This window comes from Bubalus kerabau, chromosome 11, assembly GCF_029407905.1.
Source record: "Bubalus kerabau isolate K-KA32 ecotype Philippines breed swamp buffalo chromosome 11, PCC_UOA_SB_1v2, whole genome shotgun sequence".
Lineage (NCBI taxonomy): Eukaryota > Metazoa > Chordata > Mammalia > Artiodactyla > Bovidae > Bubalus > Bubalus kerabau.
The window spans coordinates 97,323,407-97,330,980 of record NC_073634.1 but is presented as its reverse complement, the minus strand read 5'-3'; the positions used below and the strand labels follow the sequence as shown (position 1 = coordinate 97,330,980).

At 54.9% G+C, this 7,574-nt stretch overlaps 1 long non-coding RNA gene across 1 annotated transcript; it reads left to right on the top strand.

The window, feature by feature from the left end:
* The first annotated feature begins 3,381 nt into the window (after positions 1–3,381).
* LOC129622608 (uncharacterized) lies at positions 3,382–5,332 on the top strand. Its single transcript, XR_008700073.1, has 2 exons — positions 3,382–3,585; positions 4,557–5,332. It is a non-coding gene; the product is annotated as an uncharacterized LOC129622608 (long non-coding RNA).
* The last annotated feature ends 2,242 nt before the right edge of the window (positions 5,333–7,574 follow it).

Genomic DNA, 7,574 nt, shown 5'->3' with positions numbered 1-7,574 from the left:
ACCAGCACTAATGCCGTGGACAGAGGCCCGGCCCCGCCCGCCCGCCCCTCCCCTCCCCCTCCCCCTCCCCCTCCCCTCCCTGGCGGCTCCACCTTGAGCAGCGTTCTAGAGGAGGGGTCTGAGCCACCCCTCTCCCCCAGGCCCGGGGCCCCAGACTCCAGATGAGGCCTCAGGAGCCCCCATGGGTCTGACCTCATCTCAGGGCCCACCCCTCTCTCCCTCCTGAACCGCAGCCCCCCCACCGCCTTGTCCTCCCACCTCTCAGGTCCTGCTGCCTCAGCCTCCCAGAGACATTTCTGTTCTGGGGACTGTTCTCACCAGAGGATCCAGCTACTCCCAAATCCTCCCAGCAATCCCACTCTGCCCTCCTCCCCATCATCTCTCAGCTCCCTCCCCAGCCTGGCCAAGCTCCCCTCCCAGACCTCCCCTCTGCTGGAAGCTGCAGCCCCTACCACTCAGCCTGGTCCTCCCATCCTGCTCCCTCCCAGGGCTCCCTCCCACCCACAAAGGCGCCCACCCCCTCCCCACCACCCTTCCCCGTGCCGCTGAAGCCCCCCTCCCCACATTCAGTCCACCACCAACTCCTGGCAGCTCTTCCTTCTCCGAGTCCCTTGGTCTCCCCACCCCTTCTCTGCACTCCCACACTGCCACAAACAGCCCCTCTCACCTCAGCCCCCAGGCTAAGGCCCCCATTCTCACCACCCCCTCACCAGACAAACTGAGTCTCTTCTATTTCTCCCCTTTGCCTAGATCTTCGCCTTTGCTGTTTATGACTCCAGAAGCCTCCCTACAGTCCAAGGCAGCCCATTACGGCAGCTCTGAGCGGCAAGCTTTCCCTGCTCTACTGCTGGGAAGTCCTTCTTGTTGTCTAACCTTACAGTCTCCTGCTGCACTTGATGTTTGCTTGCTCCAGGCTGGAGAGGGGAATAGTATCTATTTGCGTGAAGAAGGAGGAGTTCTTTCGAGGACCTGGACCCAGGAATCTAGGTCATCTCAAAGGCACTACAACATCAAAACGCAGCCCATTCTTCCACTGCCCTCAGCTGCGGTGAAAGGAGAATCCCCTCACTGAAAGGACTTCCTGAAATGAGCAGCTGGCCCCTGCCAACTCACGCCTCATGCCCCAATTCAGTGACCATGGACTCAGGCCTCCCAGGCCCTCTGCTGGGCTCTGTATGTGTCCCTGACACCCCGAGGGCACTGTCCGGAGAGACAGACCTGAGTAATTGCTGGAGCTCCAGGCTGCGTGGGAGGGATGGGCAATGGTCCGTAGCAGTTCTGGGAAGGGAGCGGTGGGTGTCACGCAGGCCATGGGCAGCAGTGGCTCCGCTGTCCTTCAGCGCCAGGAAGTGCTCAGAGAGGGAGCCGAAGGCCTGGGCGGGCCCCTGTCCAATCCCTGCCCCATCTCCACCCTCCCGGCTTGGTCCTTATGGGGTGGGGGCTGCTTCTTGCTTTTTACAAGTGAAGTGTTAGTTGCTCAGTCCTGTCCGACTCTTTGTGACTCCATACATTGTAGCCCGCCAGGCTTCCCTGTCCATGGGATTCTCCAGGCAGGAGTACTAGAGTGGGTTGCCATTTCCTCCCCCAGGGGGATCTGCCCAACCCAGGGATCAAACCTGGGTCTCCTGCATTGCAGGCGGATTCTTTACCATCTGAGCCACCAGGGAAACCCCGGTTTCTGGAGCTCCCCACCAAAATCATCTTTAATTCTCTCACCTCTCCCTGCTCCACGTGGAAGCCCTTCTCCACCTGTTGGGAAAAGTACAGTCTCATCAGCTGAACAGATCCAGGTTTGAGCCCAGCTCTACTACTGACTAGAGAGTGACCCCAGCACGTGAATGCCTTTCCTGGGCCTCAGTTTCCCCACCTATAAAATGGCGGTGATAATGAGCTGAAGCAAGTACTCTTTATTCTGCTTCTCAGAGATCCAGGAAGCCCCAAGCAGAGAACAGGAGGACCCCAAGGTTCCCACAGCCCCCTGGGTCTCTGGATGCACAGACACAAACACCCACATTTTTACAGTGAGCTCCGCGGTCAGAAGGGTGCCTTTCTGAGCTCCCATTCTAAGCCCTACTTCTGCCTCATTGACTACACTAAAGCCTTTGACTGTGTGTGGATTCTTAAAGAGATGGGAGTACCAGACCACCTTACCTGCCTCCTGAGAAACCTGTATGCAGGTCAAGAAGCAACAGTTAGAACTGGACATGGAACAACAGAATGGTTCAAAATTGGGAAAGGAGTACGTCAAGGCTGTATATTGTCACCCTGCTTATTTAACTTACATGCAGAGTATATCACGGGAAATGCCAGGCTGGATGAATCACAAACGAGAATAAAGATTGCCGGCATAAATATTAACAACCTCAGATAATGCAGATGATACCATTCTAATGGGAGGAGGCAAAGAGGAACTAAAGAGCCTGTTGATGAGGGTAAAAGAAGAGAGTGAAAAAACTTAAAATTCAACATTCAAAAAACTAAGATCATGGCATCAGGTCCCATCACTTCATGTCAAATAGATAGGGAAAAAGTAGAAACAGCAGCAGATTTTATTTTCTTGGGCTCCAAAATCACTGTAGACAGTGACTGCAGCCATAAAATCAAAAGACACTTGCTCCTTGGAAGAAAAGCTATGACCAACCTAGACAGCATGTTAAAAAGCAGAGACATTACTTTGCTGACAAAGGTCCATCTAGTCAAAGCGAGGTTTTCCAATAGTCATGTATGAATGTGAGAGTTGGACTATAAAGAAAGCTGAGTGAGCACTAATGAATTGGTGCTTTTGAACTGTGGTGTTGGAGAAGACTCTTGAGAGTCCCTTGGACTGCAAGGAGATCAAACCAGTCAATCCTAAAGGAAATCAGTCCTGACTATTCATTGGTAGGACTGATGCTGAAACTGAAGCTCCAATATTTCGTCCACCTGATGCGAAGAGCCAACTCACTGGAAAAGACCCAGATGCTGGGAAAGATTGAGGGCAGGATGAGAAGGGGGTGACAGAAGATGAGATGGTTAGATGGCATCACCGACTCAATGGACATGAGTTTGAGCAAACTCTCGGAGATACTGAAAGACTGGGAAGCCTGGCGTGCTGCAGTCCATGGGGTCGCAGAGTCGGACACAACTTAGCGACTGAACAATTCCAACCCCGCCCTTGCCCCACGCCCGGGTCCTGCGGCCGCCACGCGCCACCTTGTGGTCAGAATAGGGGGTTGTCCTGCGAGGTCTGGAGGTCACCGAGGCGGGCTATGAGGACGCTGAGGGAGGGATGCGAGAACTCAACGCACCGGCAGGGGGAGCCCGAGTAAGCAGGAAGCAAGGGCCTGGGAGTGGGCGGCGGGCGGTAGGTCGACCGAGGTTACCCGCGGGCGACCGGATCTGGAGAAGAGAAGAGCCAGTAGGAGTAGGCCAGGCCCTGTGAGAGGATGGTCCCTCGGGAGAGTCCACTTCCTCCATCCTCCCAACCTGGGGGTGGGACTGAGGAAGGGAGAAGGAAGCCAACATGACCTAATTTTATCCCCTCAAGGACACTGCAAGGTCAGCATTGACCCCATTTTACAGATGAGACAACTGAGACTCCGAGAGGTGAGACTGGCTGCCCCGGGTCCCACGGCTAATCAGTGCAGGGGCGGGATTCGAACTGAGGACACCCTGTCATCGACCCTTTCCCCTCCCATACCTCTGACTGGAGGGTGACTACTTGCACTCCACTCAGCTCAAGAGTTGTTTGCTGCCTGCTCCCTGCTCAGAGAGCGTCCCTTGTAGTTCAGTCAGTAAAAAATCTGCCTGCAGTGCAGGAGACCCAGGTTCGATCCCTGGGTCGGGAAGATCCCCTGGAGAAGGAAATGGCAATCCACTCCAGCATTCTTGCCTGGAGAAATCCCATGGACAGAGGAGCCTGGTGGGCTGCAGTCCATGGGGTTGCAGAGTCGGGCACGACTGAGCGATTAACACTTACACTTACTTACCCTGGTCAGAGGCACCCAGTCTTGGGGTGGGTGCCCACCAACAGTAGGGAGATGTAGTCATAAAGCTTAGTGGTCGGTACCTCCTACTTTAGTGTCTTCTCTAGTGGCTCTGTGGTAAAGAATCTGCCTGCCCTCAGATACAGGTTCGGAGATACGGGTTCCATCTCTGGGTCAGGAAGGTTCCCCTGGAATAGGAAATGGCAACCCGGTCCAGTATTCTTTTCTGGGAAATCCCATGGACAGAGCAGCCTGGTGGCCTGCAGCCCATGGGGGTCGCAAAGAGTTGGACATAACTGAGCTCCCACTTTGGCATCAGGCCCCATTCATTTGAATCCTGACTTTGCCCTGTGCCCCTAGGCAAGACTTTGTTAGTCTGTCTTTACTTTTGTGAACCTTAGTTTCCCCATCTGTAAACTGGAGCAATACTAGTGTCTACCTCCGAGCTCCGAGCAGAGAGGGCTACTGCCCCCAGGGCAGGCGGGGGAGGGGTGGTGGCCTCTTCCAAGGTGACCTCTGCCCTGGTCGCCCCCAGCAGGGCACTACATCTCCCTTCCCCCGGGCTGCGTGGTTACTGTCTGCCCCCCACAGCCTCGCTGATGCCGGCGGCCCTCCGAACGGCTCCGTCCCCGCCCCCACGCTGGGAGGCAGCGGGAGGCAGAGGGCTTCCGGCTCCTTCCTCCAGCCCTGGGTGCACTTCCGACCGCAGCTCCGCTGGAGGCGCTCTCTGCTCAGATAACCCAGGTCTCTTTGGGGCCAAGTGTGGGGCCGCCTTCAGCCCTGGCCTCACTGGGTCTCTCCAAAGCCTTCCTCGCTGTCACCCGCTCCCTCCATCTTGGAACTCTCTCCCCTGCTTCCCTCCTGCCTGCCTGGCTGTTCCTTGCTCCCTTTCCCCCCACAGAATGTTGCGGTGTGTCTGGGTCTGCTCCCAGCCCCCTGCCTATCTCACACAACCCTCCTCGGGTGAGCATCCTGAGCAGCCCACTTCTCTCCCAAGCTCTCTGCCTGTGGTTCTTAACTTTGTTTTCCTCGGGTGAGCATCCTGAGCAGCCCACTTCTCTCCCAAGCTCTCTGCCTGTGGTTCTTAACTTTGTTTTAACTCCCCCTTGATAACAATGTCTTGTAACACCCCTTATTACCCTGAAATAAAATGACGTGCGTGTGCGTGCAGTTCCTCAGCAGAAAACAATCCCAGTGCCCTGACTGAAATATCCGAGGGAGCCCTAGTAGGCTGGCGGTGATGTGTACAGACACTGGTTCAAATCATGGCTTCTCCACTTCCCAGCTGTGTGACCCATTACTTAAAACTTCTCTGTGCTCAGTTGCTCCCCAGTCAAAAAAGTTTTTTTTTTTTCTTTGTGCAGCACTTGACTGCATAGAGTTGTTATCAGAATTAAATAAGTAATTATTCATGAAGCATTTAGATCAGTGCTTGGCACATGTTAAGAACAGAATGAGCGTCGGTTAAATTTAAGATGATAGATCTTTCTAGTTGTAAATACTCTTAATTGATTTACACTGGAAGACGTGATAAAATAATGAGAAGCATGCGCCTACACGCAGAACCCCCCTGCGTGCAACAGCCCCAACATGCAGACCTATGTAGTATGATGTATTAGCAACTCAAATACCACAAGTACTGTTGACATTAAGTAGGTAATTTTCCCAAATGGTAACAACTCTGGGTAAGGTTCTGAACAAAATAAAGAGCAGTTTCTTCAATTTACATGAAAGTTGTATTTCTAGAAAATTCAGTGTATGTTAAAACTCTGAGCATTCCTGCAAAAGTGCTCTTATTCCAGTGCAAGCTATACCTGGGTCCTGGGCTCAGACACTTACAAACAGGTATTTTTCCTCCTCGTGAATGTCTGGCCGGACACTCGAAAGTCAGTCTTGCGGGACATCCTCCAAGGTGGGGACAGTCCTGCACATCACAGGGTGGCCGGCATCCAGGGCCCACCCACCAAATGCTAGCGGGGCCCCCAGTCATCACAACAACTGAATGTATCCCCACAAATTCCCAGAACGGCGCCCAGAAGGTTCCTGGGTTCTCCACCAGCCACCAGCGGGACTTTTCCAAATCCAAAGTCATTGGTTCCAGTTACCCCCTGGCCAAGTTTAAATTCCTGGACCGGATGCCCTAATCCTTGACAGGCAGCTGCCTGCTTCCCTCCCCAGAGGAGGACCTTCACCACCAGCTCCACCTGCCCCCTTCCCTGACCCCCAGCTGAACACACATACACACTCACTCACACTCCCCAGCTGGTTTTTGGCTGATTAGTCTTTGCTCCTGGGATCTGCTCCCTGGAAATCCCACCCTGGTTGAATGGTGTGCTGACACCTGGCTGATTCTTTTAAGACCCAGTTCTGACATCACCACCTCAGAGCAGCCTCGGTCTTCCCCAGGTCTGGTCAGGCGCACCCCACAGCTTCACTCAGAGCCCCAGTGTTGAGCGGCCATGCTCTGCTCCAAGATGTCTATGCCCTCCTGAGGAAGAGCGTGTAGTAGGTGGTTAATACACAAGTGAGAGCCAGTCGGCCTTTGCCCCTGGGGAACTCACCTGTAGTAGAAAGACAGATGCCCAGAGAGTGCTGGGAGGCAGTAGCTCAGAGCCTGGTGGGATCCCCAGGACATAGAGGCCAGCTGTCGGAGGGCAGCTTGCTAGAGGAGGTGGGAGATTTCTGGTGAGAGAGGAGGCAGAAAGCATACATGGGGGGAGACCCAGCGTGGGCAAAGGTCAGGTGTGGGAGAAGGCATCACGCCGTTGTACCTGCGGGACGGCAGACAGCTGAAACACTGCCTGAGCGGCTGTTATCAGAGGCAGTTTCATCAGCAGAGGATGGCTCACACAGAACTTGAAAGGTGCCAAGGAGGCTGGGCTTTGTCCTGGGGGCACTGGGGAGCCACAGAAGGGGTTAAAGCAGAGGGGTGATGCGATCAGGTTTGTATGTGGCAGAGTGCCCTCTGGGAGGCGTGAGGAAGGTGCCCTGCAGAAGGGCAGGAACAGGTATTCCAGGGGAAGGCCAGGGGGTCTGAATTAGGAGAGAGGAAGGTAGAGGACAGAGATGGGGGTGGGCATTTGAGCAGCAGGAACAACAGAACGTGATATTTGCTGGGGCTGAGAAAGAGGGAGGAGGCCAGAGGTACCCGAACCCCAGCCTAGTGAACCCCCAGTGATGAATGGATAAGGGTGGAGACAGAGGCTGGCAAGATGGCTCAGGGAGGGTGGTCCAGACAAACCCAGTCCTCTCTCCGCCCTGAAGGATGGGCTGCAGGCCCCTCTGCAGACACTAGAGGGAGCTCCAAGATAGGCCAGACTTCCCTCGCCCAACAGCTGCCAGCTGCCACCCCCTTCTCAAAGGGGGACTGGACCCACCCCACTGCTCAGAGGTAGGCTCTGGGGATACTGCCAGGGGCTCACTGTCTCAGGGCTGTCTCATCCTCCAGCTGCCAGCTTGTAAGGATGGGGGAGCATTTGGGGGGGTAGGCAGGTGAGGACAGAGGTTAAGGGACTGTGGGTGAGGAGTACTGCGAGCCCATCCTGTCTCATTCTGTGCGCATCCCCTGCTCCCACAGGGAGAAGGGGAGCTGCCAAGGTCACACCACTG